Source organism: Acinonyx jubatus, chromosome B3 (assembly GCF_027475565.1).
Source record: "Acinonyx jubatus isolate Ajub_Pintada_27869175 chromosome B3, VMU_Ajub_asm_v1.0, whole genome shotgun sequence".
Taxonomy (NCBI): domain Eukaryota; kingdom Metazoa; phylum Chordata; class Mammalia; order Carnivora; family Felidae; genus Acinonyx; species Acinonyx jubatus.
The window spans coordinates 10,068,056-10,084,486 of record NC_069386.1 but is presented as its reverse complement, the minus strand read 5'-3'; the positions used below and the strand labels follow the sequence as shown (position 1 = coordinate 10,084,486).

General features: G+C 44.6%; 1 protein-coding gene and 1 pseudogene across 5 annotated transcripts in view; one reads left to right on the top strand and one right to left on the bottom strand.

Annotated features, from left to right (window-relative positions):
• The window catches only part of SV2B (synaptic vesicle glycoprotein 2B), a 219,370-nt gene that overhangs the window by 77,517 nt on the left and 125,422 nt on the right, over positions 1-16,431 (bottom strand). The window lies entirely within an intron of this gene.
• Positions 8,019-8,136, top strand: LOC113602060 (uncharacterized; annotated as a pseudogene).

The following is a 16,431-nucleotide window of genomic DNA, read 5'->3' as shown; positions in this document are numbered from 1 at the left end:
GGACCATTTCTCCAAAGACTCAGCACTGTGGTTTGAAGGCCACTCTGACCTTGGACTTGACTTAACTAGGCAGGAAAAGCTGCTGAAGACCCAGAGCCAGAGGGCTTGAGTCTGCCACATAAGGGCTGTGTGACCATGCTCACATCTTTCTGAGCCTCAGGTTTCTCATCTGTAAATGGGGATAACAAGAGTACCTAACTCATAAGGTTGTTCATAAAATGCTTAGCACAGTATCAGACCTGCATGGTAAACACTATTGAGGCCCTGACATTATTGTTGCTCTTTTTTTTTTTTTTTTGGTAGCCCCAATTCTAGAAACCGGGACACTGTATTGTCAGAGCCGGGTCAAATCCCTGGGGCCACCTGTTGATTCTTATGCCCCATGACTACCACACCCTGCACCAATTAAATTCTTGAATCTCAGTTCTCACAAGGTTTGGAGTCACCACTTAATGAAGCCTACTGTGTGCCAGAAACTGTGCTTAAATGTGTCACATCCCTGGGGCACCTGGGTGGCTCAGTTGGTTAAACGGCCGACTTCAGCTCAAGTCATGATCTTGCAGTTGATGAGTTCGAGCCCCGTGTCAGGCTCTGTGCTGACAGCTCAGAGCCTGGAGCCTGCTACCGATTCTGTGTCTCCCTCTCTCTCTCTGCCTGTCCTCCGTTCATGCTGTGTCTCTCTCCATCTCAAAAATAAAGATAAACATTAAAAAAAATTTTTTTTTAATGTGTCACATCCCTTAGCCCTAACTCTCACAACAATCAAAACAAGAAGAAAGTATTTGTACTTTCGTTTTACAGATAAAGAAACTATGGCTCAGATGGAGTCAGGTCAAGGTCAAATAGCTAGGACCCAACGCCAGGCCCACTGATTCCCAAGGTCAGTTCTTTCCATGGCCCCTGTGCCTTCCAAATGCTATTCAGAGGGAGTGTCACATTAGATCACCCAGAGGGCTTTAGAATGCAGATTCCCAGAGCACACAGAGGGGCTGGTTCAAGTTCAGGAATCTTAATCTTCACACAGCTCCCTGGGGTGGGGGGGCTCCCCAGCTTCTCATTGGGCAGCCCCCAGGGGTGGAGGCAAGGCCCCTCCCACACACAGGACCTCACTTCAACTCTCCCTGGCTGCCAGACTCCTTCATTGGGGCCGCCAGAAACCCACTCCCCAGCTCAACCCACCTGCTGTCATGTATATGTGCCTTCAACCTTTACAACCTTCCCTGTCCCATCTGAAATCCACATGGACCTTTCTCACCAAGCTCAGCAGATGCTACCCCACAAAGGACTGCACACACTTATCCTCACCGTGCTGACGGCACATCTCTGGGCGCCCCGCCCCACACCTGCTTGCCCAGCTCTTCTCACCTTCAGCCCTGAACAGACTCCAGTTCTGGAACTCATCTGACTCAAAAACAAAACATATGTCTTCTGGACGAAGCTGGAGACCAGGGGTTCTCAAACGAAGGGTGAGCCAGAATGACAGGGGCTTGAGGGACTTACTAGAAATGCAAATCCCAGGACCCCCCCTCCAAAGACTCTGAACCTGCAAAGTGGGGGTGGTACCTGAAAATCTGCATTTTCCACAAACACCGCAAGGACTCCACCAGTGGGCTGCCTTCTCAGAAAGGATCATGAGAGTTAGCAAGAAAGATTTACTAAGGACTGATTCTCACTTTATCTTTTCGGATTTTTCACCCACCCCAGTAAATAAATTTGTATTAGACCATGCTGGCCTGAACCATGTCAGAATAATATTCTAAATCTGTTTTTATTATATCCATTTAGGAACCACAGAAGGACTATAAATCGCATGTTTATAGCATGAGAGTTTTGCAAAGTGCTATAAAAAAAAAAAAAAACAGAGAAAGAATGCCAACTGCCTGAGATCTTGTGTGTTATTTCCATCCTGGGGGCTCTGCAAAAATGCCATGAACCAGAAACGATAGATTTGCAATTCTAAAAGTACACGTGGGAACTGTCTCGAGGGGCAGAGGTCCTGGACTCGTGTTTTGCAGAAAGACGCAGATCTTCCTCAAAGCTGATTCCACTCATCTGATCCAGGGAAATGAGCTGCTGTGAGTGACTAGTGCAGAAGAGTAGGGAGGAATCCCTGTCAGGTGTTGTGGGTTGTTTTCTCTTCCACTGAGAAATGCCAAGTTATTTTTCCAGCAAAGCATTTTCTAGAGAATACAACCATCAATCACTTTCAGTGCGATGGGCGGAAACGTGATCCCCCAAGAAGGTGCACCAAAGCCATAAACCCCAGTACTTCAGAATGTGACCTTATTTGGAAATATGGTCTTTATAGAAGTAATTGGGTCAAGAGGAGGTCATTGGGGTGGGCTCTAATCCAGTATGACTGGTGTGACCTTATAAAGAAGGGAAATGTGGACTCAGAGACCCATCTGAAGAGAGAGATGAGGTCAAGACACAGGGAACGTGCCATCCATAAGCCAAGGAATGCCTGAGGCTAACAGAGAAGACTGGAACAGTCTCCCTCACTGGCCTTGAAAGGAACCAACCCTGATTGTGGATTTCTAGCCTTCAGACCCATGAGACAGTGAATTTCTTTAAGCCACCCAAGTTGTTGAACTTGGTTATGGCAGCCCCAGTAAACTAACACATTCAACACCATTGACAAGCCAAGCGTTTATCAACTGAAGAACAATAATAAAATAACCACAAGAGCAACCATTCACTGAAAAGCAATACCTCATTTATTCTCACAGCCAACAGTGAAGCAAGATTATTCTCTCCATTTCATGTAGGATGAAAGCCAAGGCTTCAAGGAAATTAAAGAATGTGTCCAAATAAACACAGAGAACCAGCATCAAGGATTGGATTTGAAGTTCACAAAGAGCCTTAAGGATGATGTACAAGGTGGAAGACACTGGACTCCAAAGATACAAGTTCAAGGTCACACGCTGAGTTGCCTGCAGAGCTAAGAGTGACATCAAGCTTCTGACTCACAGGTTGGGCTTTGGGTGCCTATCCCCCACAAACATCCCCCAGGATCTTTGGTGCTTGAGGCATTGTGATAGATACCGACCTGACCTGAGCCCCATTCTCAAGAGGTCTGCTCCTCATGAAAGAGTCAGATAAAACAACACAAAGCATCATACAGTAATAAAAATGACAATCTTAATTATTAACAATATTATCTGTTATTTATTGAATACTTGCCTCGTGGCTTTGTGCCCAGGTGCTATGCTAAGTGTATCATGTGCTTTAGGCCTTTTAACCAGGACAACAACCCAATGAGGCAAGGATTATTATTATACTTATTTCACAGTAAACAAGACTGATGCTAAAAACATCATGATTGTAGGCTCTCCCAAGGAGTTCAGAAGAGGGACGGGTCCTCGTGGGCTGGGATGTGCTGAAATAGCATCCTGGGGATTTCCAAGGGCAGGAAAGGGCTCAAAGAAGCCAGCAATTGAGAGGAAGGCACTTCAGGCTGGGAAATAAGGATCAGCAAAGTCATGGAGAACAACTTGGCTTAGCTTGTCTGGGCAGCAAAGAAGCACGTGCCCATAGCAGATGATGCATGAAGGAAAACTTACAGGAGACACAGTGGGGAAGAAAAGAGCAGTCGATCTGAATGCCCTGCTCAGGGACTGGGAATTTTCCATTGAGCGAAGGGAGCCATGACAGTTGCTGAAGTGACCACAGCAGCATATCACACAAAGCAGGGATCTAGAATGATCTCCCTGGTGGGGATATGCGGCCTAGTTTTTAAGATAAAACCTAGGGATGACAAAACTAAGTAGAAGTGTGTGTGTGTGTGTGTGTGTGTGTGGTTGGTAATAATCCAAAGGTGAGATCAAGCCCAGAAAAAGATGGTAGTCATGGGACTGGAAGAGAAGGAAGGACACAAGGAGACTCCCACAGGAGAACACGTGTACATTTCCTGTCAGCTGAGAAGGAGGAAGTGAGGTGACCAGGACAGTGGTGACTCCAGGGGGGCAAACTCTGGACTGGAAATCTTTCCAGAATCCTCCGGTTGCTGTATAATTAAAACAACAACGACAAAAATCTTTTGACTTCTTTCAAACTGCCTTGGCCGGGGGGAGGTGGGAGGGAGGTATATGCAACAGAGCGGTTCAAGAGCACAAACTCGGAGTCATAAGGCGCCAGGTTCAAGTCCTGACTCCGCCATTTCCTCTGACCTGAGCACAAGCTATTAATCATCTGTGTCTCAATTTTCTTATCTGTAAAATGGTTGTGATAAAAAATAACCACATGAGAAAATCCGTGAAGAAGGCTTAGCATGCTGCCTGGCACAGATGTGACTGATACAAATCTGATCTGATTTTCATTGTCGTTGTTGTCATTATGACCATTATCTGACTGCGCCTTGACAATTAACATGGAGCCAGGATCTCAGCTTGAGCCCAGCCTAGCTCTGCTTGAGATGTGGGGTCCATCTGGGCCAGGCTGGGGAATCAAGTGCAGATAAAAACAAAGTGACATTTAGTTTCTCAAGAAAACCACTGCCTCTCAAAAACACGCCAACCCCAACCTTGTCAGCCTCTTCCCTCACCTCTCACATTCTACAAACCTCTGAGTCTGTGCTGTTTGATTCAGCATCACTGTGTGGTAAACACTTGGTCATAATTAAATATCACAGAGAACAAAGCTAAAAATAATATTATAATAAAGTGATGTAACGCTTCCCAAAATGTGTGCTATAGAAAGTTAGGCATTTAATACGCTCATTTCAGAGGGGAAAAAAAAGAGAATTCTAAGAGCAAGTAAGTTTAGGAAACATGGCATTCTGTTCTGGAGATTCAAACTGCATATTTCTATATTAAGTGCTGTGAAAGACCTGAATAAAAACCTATCTAACACCACAGTGAGATTTACCACACACCCAACAGAACAGCTCCCATCAACAGATAGACAATAGCAAGGGTTGGCAGGGATGTGGTGAACTGGAACCCTCATATGTTGCTGCAAGGAATGAAAAATGGTTCAGCTCCTTTGGAAAACAGTTTAGCAGTTTCTTAAAATGTTAAGCATGCTCTTACGAAATAACCCAGTGATTCCACCCTAAGAATCTACCCGAGAGAAAAAAAAAAACAACAACATATGCCCACCCCTGGAAAGCTGGGAACACTTATTGGCCCCCTTGGCAGGAATCAGCAGCAGCTGTGTCTTCTGTTACAAATGGCCTTGATGGGAAATTCTCCCCAGTGAGTCAGGGCTGAAGAAAATGGCGGATAATCTGGACCAGAAAGACCAGTACCCCAATACATGAGCTAGACTAGGGTACTCCTGAAAATATTTGGCTTAAATGTAAGGGGAAATGAGGCACATAAATGTATAACTTGAGTAAATGTTATTTGAGAACCTTACTGTAATTCTACTTTACATGAACAAGACATAGGGAAGTCAACAGACTCAGATGGATGCTAATGAGATGTCCAATGTGTTAGTTAGCTTTGCAAACACCTCTTCCTTAAATGCCTATCCCAACTGTGTAGGTCATGCCAATAATGAGTACTAAGAGAGGGCAGGGGGACTCAGCACAAAAGAGAAAGACCACTGGACCACTAGACATCAGACCTGAACTATAGTCCTATCTCTACCATCAAGTCATTGTGGGACTTTGGATGAGTCATTCACTCTCTGAGGTCCCTAAAATGAGCGGCTGTGCTAGGTGACTTCTTAAAGTCCTTTCCAGTCTCAGACTCAATATTTTCTTCTGTATCTGTGACAGTGCTTCGAACTATCTACATAATGTTTAAAACATAATTGTTATTATTTTAATATCTAGGATAGTGTCTGTTTTAAGAGCAACCATTTTTAGCAGCCAAAAGATAAACCATTTTTTGGCAATTGGAAGGCTCTTTATTCTTAAACATTTAGAATTATTCCAAGAGGTCCCATGGTATCATGCACATATCTCTCTTATCATATTTTATCATAATTGTTTATATGTCTCCCTGCCAAGAGATTGTAAGCAACTCTAGGATAGATAACACCCTGGGTTTTACTGATTTTTGCACCTACAACACCAAACACAGAGCCTCTAACCACAGAAGGTCGTTGAAAATATTTGCTCATGAAAGAAGGTTAATAGCTATTTAGTGCTGGGCTGGAAGCAAGTCTAAAATGGCCCATGGGCCAGAGTGCCCTTGCACTTGCTGTAACTAGACCAAATGGTTTACCTTTGTTAAAAAAAAAAAAAAAAAAAAGTCAGATCAACTGACATCCTGAAGATGCCCCCTTTCACAAGAAGTCATTCATTCACTCTTTCACCTCCCTCACGAGCTTTCTATTAACGCCATGTTCCCAGCTGAGATGGCTGGGGTGCTTGGGGCTCCAAGGACTGCCTGAGTTATTTATTATCAACTTCCTGACCATACGATAGGTTCGAGCCACCTGCAATGCTTTTTGAAATACACTGCTTGATGTTGCTGGGGTAGCTGACACCAACCAGTGGGCTGAAAAGACCAAAGCTTATCTGGCTGGTTTTGGGAGACGGTGTTCTCTGAGGCACCCCGCAATCACTGTCCTTGTCCCACTTAGAACACCGTTGGCTCATTAGCGTGACACAAAAGCACTTCTCTCCTTTCTTAGCTGAATCACCCAGCTATTTCTATTGTGTTAAAACAGGAAGCTAGTCTCCAAGGAGTGAGAAACGACTGATTATTAAACAGGAACCAAACCACCTGATTTTCCGGTGGGAGAAAAACAGCAAGTATTTCAAAGCAACACTAAATCCTTGAGAGTAATAGGGATGTTCAGAATGCTTCTTCATTTTATACATTTTTAAATTTTATTTTATGGAGGGGGAGAGGGGGAGAGGCATAGGGAGAAAGAGAATCTCAAGCAGGCTCAGTGCGGAGCCCGATGCAGGTCTCAATCCCACAACCCTGGGATCATGACCTGAGCTGAAACCAGGAGTCGGACACTCAACCGACTGAGCCACCCGGGCACCCCAGAATGCTTCTTCATTTTAAAATACAGAAGCAAGATGGGGCGCCCGGGTGGCTCAGTCGGTTGAGTGTCCGACTTCGGCTCAGGTCATGATCTCACGGTTCATGGGTTTGAGCCCTGTGTCAGGCTCTGTGCTGAGAGCCTTGAGGCTGCTTCAGATTCGGTGTCTCCTTCTCTCTCTGCCCCTCCCCTGCTCGTGCTCTGTCTCACTCTGTCTCTCAAAAATAAATAAATGTAAAAGAAAAATTTTATAGACAAAAACAAGAGCACAATTTATGGAGAAGTATGCTAATCAACATATTTTTTACAACATCAAACTTGGAAAACAAACGTATTACACAACAGGGAACAGGTAAATAAAGGTTAGCATATTTATACAGCTAAATATTATGGTGTTATAAAATTTTGTTTTTTGAAGGACTTGTTAAGAAAGAAGAAAATGATCACACTATAAAGTAGGTGCAAATGCTAGGTAAATAGTATATTTATATCATTATACCAATAGTTTCCATAATATTATATATTGCTAATATGTATTTACATTATGTAAATAGGCAGGATGACTTATTAAGATGTTAATGTTTGCCTAGCATTCCCTGAAGTGCTCATTGTCTCTCTCTGCTCCTCGGTGTGCTAAAGGTGGGTCAGTGTTTTCCATGGTGTGGTTCTCAAACCACCTGCAAGAGAGAGGAGAATCATTTCGTGCCAGTTAAAAACAGAATCCTGGACCCCATTCCTAATCTTATGAAACAGAAAGGGGACAGAAGTCTGTTTTATTAGCAAGGTCTCCAGGTAATTTTGTGCTTGCTCAAGGTCAAGAACCTATGGCTTAGGTTTTTCTTTCTGCAGGAAGCAGGTTACATTTCTGTGTGTGTGTGTGTGTGTGTGTGTGTGTGTGTGTGTGTGCGTGCTGATTCAAGGGCGAAGCCAAAGAAGGCTTCAACCAAGTCTTCAGACATTTAGACCCTTCCAGGCACTAAGCTAGAAGGGAAGAGGAAGAGAAGCTGGTGTTTTGACGTGTAGATGAGGTGCCCAAGCTCTGAGAGAGGGGAACTCTTCGAAATAGGAAGTGAGTCTAGGGCCATACCACCCTGAACGCGCCCGATCTCGTCTGATCTCGGAAGTTAAGCAGGGTCGGGCCTGGTTAGTACTTGGATGGGAGACCGAAATAGGAAGTGAGTTCCCTGAAAGGAGATGGAACCCAGTCCCTCTTGAAGGTAGCACTCTGGATGAGGGATAGCTGGGGAGTATCTACGTAGGCTGTTAACCCTGCAGCTCTGGGATCAGCAACAAGGGTTGCACCCAGTCATACAATCTGTAAACAGAATCAAGAACTGTTAAGTGGTGTCAATGTTTTCATCCAAACTGGAACTGCCTAGCGGATGGCAAAAAGCTTGCTCCTTTGGGCAGCCCTGAGTAGCAGCTAGAACAAGGCTACATGCCATGGACTAAGAGCCAGGTACCCCCAGTGTTTGGGGGACCACTTAAGTGGTCCAATGGAGTGGGGAAGGAAGCCCCAACCAAGACTGATAATGGCCATCTTATCAACACTACTGTAATTTGATTAAGAAAAACATTTTTAATGCTGTTTCTTGCCTTGGGTGATGTCACAAAGAAAATTCTTGCCTGCCATGAACACTTACAGTTACCAGCTCTGACACTTACAAGCTCAGAGAATCAGGGAGAGCTATTTAGCTTTTAAGCTTCAGCTTCTTCATGTGTGAAATGAAGGGAATATGGGTTTTTATTCATTGGGATGTTATGAGATTTAAATGAGTTAATATGTTCAAAAACCTCAGCACAGTGCCTATCGCCAAGACAGAGCTCGCTAAAAACAGCTATTATTATATAAATGCCCAACACACAGACATGCATTTCTACACAGTCACTAACCCCTGCAGCAACACATTGCAGAGCCAAAAGGACAATAAAAGCCTTAACCTCACCCCACAAGCAGAAAATCTGCAGCCTTGGAGGGGAGACCCTCTGGATTTTCAGCACTCTAGTCTGCTGCAGCCCTGCCCTGAATCCCCTCCCCATCCCAGGCCAGGGTCTTGACCACTGCTCCCCACCACCCCACGCCAGCTCCCTTCTCTGGAGATCCTGACCCTGACCCATGTGCCTGCAGTCATGGGCTAATATTTTGCTCCCAAATGATTGATGCCCTAGGCCAGTGTTCCCAAAGTGGAAGAGGCTATCTTTTGTGGGACCCGACCTAGTTGCAAAGGGTGTTCAAATGTAGCATTAAATAACACTGAATCACATACAGAAAGGGTGAATGTATTTTCATGGTCCTTTCAATCCCTTTGATTGTCAAGGAAATCAAAATCTTCCTGGGGGAACCAGCACAGCTCTAACACCTACCTGCCAACTAGCGACTTACCCTTCTTCAACAAAGTGAAAAGAAGCGTTACATTCACAGTCTTTAGCAGAGAACAGTGCCTAGCTGAACATCAGTAACATAACAACACTATATTGTTTTCATTGTGTTTGTTTTTATAGTTACCCTATGGTTAGAGGAGTGATACAGTTTCCTTTCTTAATAAATGCTTTCTGGTAATAGGAATGAGTTCATTTTTTTAATTAAACGGAAGCACAGGTGATGCATGATATTTGCCAAGGATATGGTAAAAATCACAGGAATCTCTGGATGATTGGATGGAGAGCTGGCGAATTCCACCCAGATGGAAAACACTGCCTTCTAGGTAGAAGGAAAGCAACATTTTCTCACTGGAGTACCAAAAAAATGTATCATCTCATTTAACTTAACAACACTACAAGATAGATATCCTCATTTCCCTATTCCATAGAAAACAGAAACTCAGAGAGGTCAAGTCACTTGCCAAGGTCACACAGCTAGTAAGTTTGATCCCCAATACCCATATTTCCTCTCCTGCTGCCAGATAGGTATCTCCTGGAAACCAGTGCTATCTCAAAGAAACCTTAAATGTGCATAGGAATCTGTTGGTTACCACTGGGAGGGCCTGCCTGCCAGACAACTCAGAGCCCCCAACCCAGGTCCTTGGGATCCTGGCTTCCTCTATTCTATACCAGAACATTCCTCTACAATTCCACTTTACCTTACAATCAAATACATTCAACAAAGGGTATATACTGTATCCCAATAACTGAACACATCCCTGTATGTTCACTTAGGAACGTATGTGCCCTAAGTAAATGCTCAGAATGACAAAATTATACAGCAAATCTTATAAATTTGGGGAATACAATGGTTGGAAAAATTTTCCATTCCTGCCTTCTTGGTTCCTTGGCTGGCCTAATAATTGACATAAGACAGACTAACAGAAGAAAAACGAATTTAATTTTGTATGCACAGGAACGCCATAAAAATATGATACTCAACGAAGTGACCAAGACAGGCAGCTTTTATACCTTTTAGACAAAGAAACAGTACATTTTTAAAGAACTGACACGGGACACCTGGGTGGCTCAGTCAATTAAGGCTCTTAATTTCGGCTCAGGTCATGATCTCATGGTTTGTGGGTTCAAGCCCTGCGTCGGGCTCCATGCTGACAACACAGAACCTGTTTGAGATTCTCTCTCTCTGTCTCTCAAAATAAATAAAGAAATATTTTTAAAAAACATAGATTTAAAAATTAATTTTTAATTTAAAATTAATTAAGATTAAAAAAAGATAATTGACAAGAGGAAGGAGTTTGGGCTTGGGGCAGTAAACTAGTTAAGTGACAAGGTTTCTTCAGGCAACCCTCTTGGCCCTAAATTCTCTATTTCTGGTGATAAGGATGCTTTCTACCCTCCTGGTATAAGGAACACACCTTTCACAAAGGGGATTTATTTCCTGCTTTCAGAGGAACAAAGGAGGATCAGAGGAGTCCTCTGGCACCAACTGTTTCTTAAGTAAGCTTAATTCAAAATAATCAATTTGCCAACGTGGCATCTTTTCAGGTGGCCTCTTCTGTGCTCCTTCAGATATGCCAAAGTCTAATGATGCACCTACAGCAGAGCTGATGAGTCAAGAGGGAGCGTGGGGGAAATTTGGGGGGATGGCTGGAGATAAATGTGGACGAGAGGGTGGAGCCAGACTGGGAAGGTCCTTGAGAGACAACAAAAAGGTGTTCAACTAATCGACACCTTGAAGCTCAAGGAGTCTGGCACAGACCCATTTTAGGCTAGGCTGGAGGAAGGGAAAGTTTTTTTTATTTTTTTGTTTTTTAATGGTTGTTTTCTTTGGTTTTCTTTTTCCAGAACCAATAGTTCCTTTGGAAAGAAAAGAGCTGTTAAAACAGATCCCCTGTGCTACCAAGATCCACTGGAGGCTCAGAGAACACAACAGTGGAGGGTCTCTAAGGGGGCATTTATAGGTCGGTTATGTTGGTGGTGGACTTCAATTTCCCGGAGCAAGAAGAGCCATTAGAACCTGCTGGGCCTTTCATACACATTTTCTTCCTTCCCCAAATAGATCTGATTCAAAAACAATTCTCCTGGTTGAAAGCGGCTTAAAGAGAAGGAACAAACAGTTTAGACGAGGACGCCAATAAAAGCATTGGCTTTGAAGACACCCGTGGCCGTCATCAAAGGAAACCAAAGATCCCCTTCTTGTGTGGCCTGCAGATTTTTTCCAGCTGACCCTCTTTGCTTTTAGCTTTTGACATTATGCCAAACAAACGAGGTCTGGAGACGTGCCCCACGTCTCTGGCACTGTCTTAGTGTATCTCTCAACTGCATTCCCACAAGGCTGTTAGCCCCCCTGCGCATGGCCAGACTAAAATCTCTCAGTGGCTTCTCAAACCCCTCAAAAGACTGTCCTTAGTTTGGCCTTGAAGGACCCTCAATAAATACCCACTCTACCTCCCCAGCTTTGTTTGCTCCCTTTCTGGTAACCCCTCCCTAGGGGATCAACCATACCAAACTACCATCATGACAGTCATTCACCATTTCATAAAAACTTTTGGGGGCTCCTATTATGTGGTAGGTGGTAGGTCCCAGCTGCTAGGAAACCCCAAGGAGAACATAACAAGCCTCTGCCCTCATGGCCCGCGTATTCTAGTTGATAGCAATTTTACTGAATCTCAAAGCAACTGGCTATCTGCCAGCAAATGGTCCTCTCTTCACACATAGGATAGTCTCCATCTTTTGGTTTGTTAGCACCTTTGGGAGTATATCCCAAAACGTAAAAATACAGAACTGGCATGAGACAAATGATGTGCTGCTCCCGGAGGGGACCCTCGTAGAAAATCGGGGTCTTCAAAAACTGCAGAAACACATCTGTGAGGAACACAAAGACTATCAGGTGCACAAACTGATGTCGATGGTATCAGGGAGGATCCAAGAACGTCCTGGCTTGCCCCAAAGGCAAGTCGGAGCACCATGGCAGGCTGGGTGAGCACTTCATCCTGTCCTGGTGTCCTGATTCACCTGTGTTCCCCTCTCAGGGGCCGTGCATGTTTTTTCTTGAAATTAACCAGTTTTTTGCTTCATTCTAGCCTCGTAATAATTACCCCACTCCGGAAATGCCCCCTCCTCGAGTACTGCCTGCAGCTCAGGTCCATGGACTTACCCCACGCTGCTTGGCTAGGGTCACCTGGTCCCCACCATCCAGTTACGGCTTCACCCTGTACTCCATCAGCCTGCAGCTTTCCCAGCCCCAGAAAACTCCCTACACTTCTCACTTTGGGGAAACCAGGAGAGGCTCATAGCTCACCTTGCTCTCATCGGTCCCATGTATTTCCCTGAAGTAATAATTTTTTTAATTACCTCGGTGTGTCCGAATTCCTGTCTGCATCTCCTGATTATTGCAGAATTACTCAGCCTCTGGGTGTGATGGGCCCTGTGGCTCTCCTCCTCTCCCCTCCCCCCACTGCAGCGTGTTAGTCTCTATAATTAGCCCGCCCCTTCTCTCCATCCTCACCCCTAATTCAGCTTTGGCAGAGTATAAACTTTGTAATTAGAAAGGGCTAAAATGTTGCCAGGATTGCAAACATAGTTAGTGCGGGAGCCTAGCGTTTTGTACAGTTCTGGGCTCTGCTCCAAATCCTAGAGTAACAGGGAAAGGACAGGGGAGAGGAAGAAACCCTTTAATGAGCTTGTAGTATATGTTGGGAGCTTTCTCACTCAATCTCATATAATCCTCACAAAGACCTGGGAGGTGGGTTTGGGAAACAGAAGCTCAGAGAGGCCAAGAGCATTGCCCAAGGCCGCATGCCCAGAGGGAGGCAGAACAATGGTCTTTGGGGCTTGCCCACTTTATCACAGAATATCATATATTATCTCAGTCTGGCATCTCTGGCCAATCAGGTGATGCAGTTCCTCAGAGTGCCCTCTCTGCTGTTTGGCTTTCCTGCTGAAATTACTCCTTTGTATTTGGCAAGGAAAATTTTCAAAGGGTGTCAACACTTTAAAACACTTTGCTTAAGCCCCGGAAACCAGGATTGCCCCCATGGCTCACTCTTGAGGCTGACAGCCTAGACTGTAAGCGCCTTGAGGGCAGGGTCCATCTCGTGTTCATCTTTGTTTCCTAGGCAGCAGGTGGCGGGACTTTTGCATTGATAGGCTCTCAATGAATATGATATTGCAAAGGAGAAATAAAGCCGAGATTGGGCCCCTGCCCAACTGAAGCCCAGGGCAGTGGAAACCTGCCTCAGTGGAAACCTGAGTAACACATCACAGCATCCTTTATACTGCCCTTGAGATGAAAATGAACTCTGAGAGAGCCAGGTCCTGGCCTCCTGAGCAGGACCGAAGGGAGGGGCAGGTAGGAGAGAATCTGGGTGACAGGAAGATCATCTTTTTTAAAAGATGTGTTTTCACTGTCCTCCTATTCCTAAATTGCGTTATTATATAGAGGGCTGTCATACACAAGGAGGGAAAAAGATGAATTTGGAGAAAACCTAGCAGGGATGTTTTCATGGGCTCCTCAACAGCTCCTGGAATCATCCTAGAAACAGATGGCACATCAGTGTGATACGCCACATGAAGGACAGCTCCCCCCTAGGCCTCGTCCGGGGTCCACCCCCAGAGCAGCCTGCTGTTGTCATCAGGAGCCTTGGAACCAAATACACGATGTGGCTCTGTGTTCCCTGAATACGTGAGTGTCATTCGCAAAATGATCTTTGGAAACCTTCACCTCTGAAACCAACGAATCCAGCGTTGTTTTCCTTTCAAAGGGGAAAATGACACTTTCTTCTTCATCATAAACCACCCAGTAATGATTCCCCCTAGAGATCTAAGGAAAAAGAGGCAGTCTGCAAGCTGTTGTGCGTAGAAAGAGAAGTACAGACACACACCTTTTTGCAAAATGGGAGTGGTCTCTGGTGGAGAAGTTGAAGCCAGCAGCTCAGACACCGGTCGGGCTTCTACTGCATCAGAGTTTCTGCTACATCAGAAGAGCTACAGCTGCTTTCTCTGGGCTCAGAGCCCCTGGCTCGGCTGTTGATGTCAAGTTGACCAAACAGCCTTGATAGACACGCTCCTAAAAACTGGCCCTTTGTTTGCATGAACCAGACAAATCACCCCCCTGGTGGGCGTCACACAGGCCATTTTCAGATACAAAGATGACAAAGGTGCCCTACTGAGGCCACTGGACACAGGATGCTCTCCACAGAGGTGTTCTTCAACCCCACCTTTTAAATTTGCAGCAGGAGAATGATTTAAAAGTAACTGCTTAAGATTCCATTTCACATCTTTTACAGAGTGGTCTCAACCCAAGTGCCCCTTTGTCACTCTCCTGGGCCTCTCTGGTAGACACACGTCCCCATGGGTCACAATCTTCTTTCCTATTTGGGGTGATGTAGCAAAACAAGGGATCCTCACATCAGCACATCAGCCTTTCAAACTTCTAGATTGATCAGAGGACCCATTTTCCTTTAAACTTGCTCTCTATACAGTATAACCAAGTCAAGAGGAAAGATAACAGGCACTAATTAGGTCTAACATTTACAACTTCATGAGCACATCGGTTGACAAACCAGACGACAACTCCATTATCCTCTTAAGGAGTCATGGATCCCCTGAACCCCACTCCCTTTCACTCAAAGCAATTGTACAACTGTGAGCTTCCCAGCAGGCGTTGGGCACAGTGTCCCCGGATGGACAGCCCTTCTGAAGTCCCCCAGCAAAGGGAAAGTTTTCAATCCAATTATAATGCAAAGAAAATAAAGCCTTCTAGAGAAGAAGAGGATACAAAGGAGGGAGAAGAGAAGCAACAAGGTTGAACTCTTTTCTAAAGCACAGTGAGTTGGTAAGCTTTTAGTAAATGCTTACTCACAAACACATACTGGGACCCCTACTTCAGCATTAGATCAACGTGGGTCCAAGTTCTGACTGAGCCTCTCAACATCAATTTGCCTCTTTATTAAAAACAGGCTCATAAGGGGGGCTGCCTGGCTTGCTCAGTTGGTAGAGCAGGCAACCTTTGATTGTGGGGTCATGAGTTCAAGCCCCATGCGTGGAGTACAGTTTACTTAAAATTTAAAGAAATTTAAAATAAAAACAAGCTCAGAGGGTGGTGGTGAAGGTTAGAAGAAAGTGAGTGGATGGATATATAAGTGCCAGTGTGTGTGTGTGTGTGTGTGTGTGTGTGTGTGTGTCTGTGTGTGTAAATCCCAATAAGTATCATCCACCATCATCAACTCTCAACACATCACAAATGTGGGTTAGTTTTTCTTGTAAACAAATACCCCTACCCAAAACTAAAAAATGTTAGAAATTTACAAGAAATGAGGGAATTATCTTCATGCACTTGTCCAGTAGAACTTTCTGCCCTGTCCATTACAGCAGCCACTAGTCACAACCGGTCATCGAGAACTTGAATGGTGGTTCGTAGGACTGAGATACTGAAATAAATTTAAATTTAAATTTAAATTTAAGTGTAAATAGCCACAACAGAGCTAGTGTTGGACAACGTAGACCTAGATAGAGCCCCTTTCACCAAGGGGACAATGAACTTCAGAGACAGTAAGGAACTTGGCATTTGGTAGAAGCTCTCCACCTTCCAGAACACATCTCACCCTAGACTCCACCTCTCTGGCTCCAAGCCTGGTTCTACTGTCCCCCAACTCCCCTCAAGGAAAATGCCCAGGGCCCTGGGTGGCTCAGTCAGTTAAGGTCCGACTTTGGCACAGGTCATGATCTTGAATTCTATGGGTTCAAGCCCTGCCTTGGGCTCTGTGCTGACAGCACAGAGCCTGGAGCCTGTCTCGAATCCTCTGTCTCCCTCTCTCTTCCTGTCGCCTGTTGGCACTCTGTCTCTCTCTCTGTCTCTCTCTCTCTCTCTCTCTCTCTCTCTCTCTCTCAAATATATATACACGTGTATATATATAACAAAAATATATTTTAAAAAAACAACTTACAAATAAAAAGAAAAAGAAAAAAAAGAAAATGTCCAAGTGAAGGAATCCGGATTGTTTTCACTAAAAGCAAATGAAATTCAAGCTAAACCAGAACAAGATCACTGCGTTTTGAATAATTTAAAATGGAATACACAATAACGTTTTTGAATAAAGATAC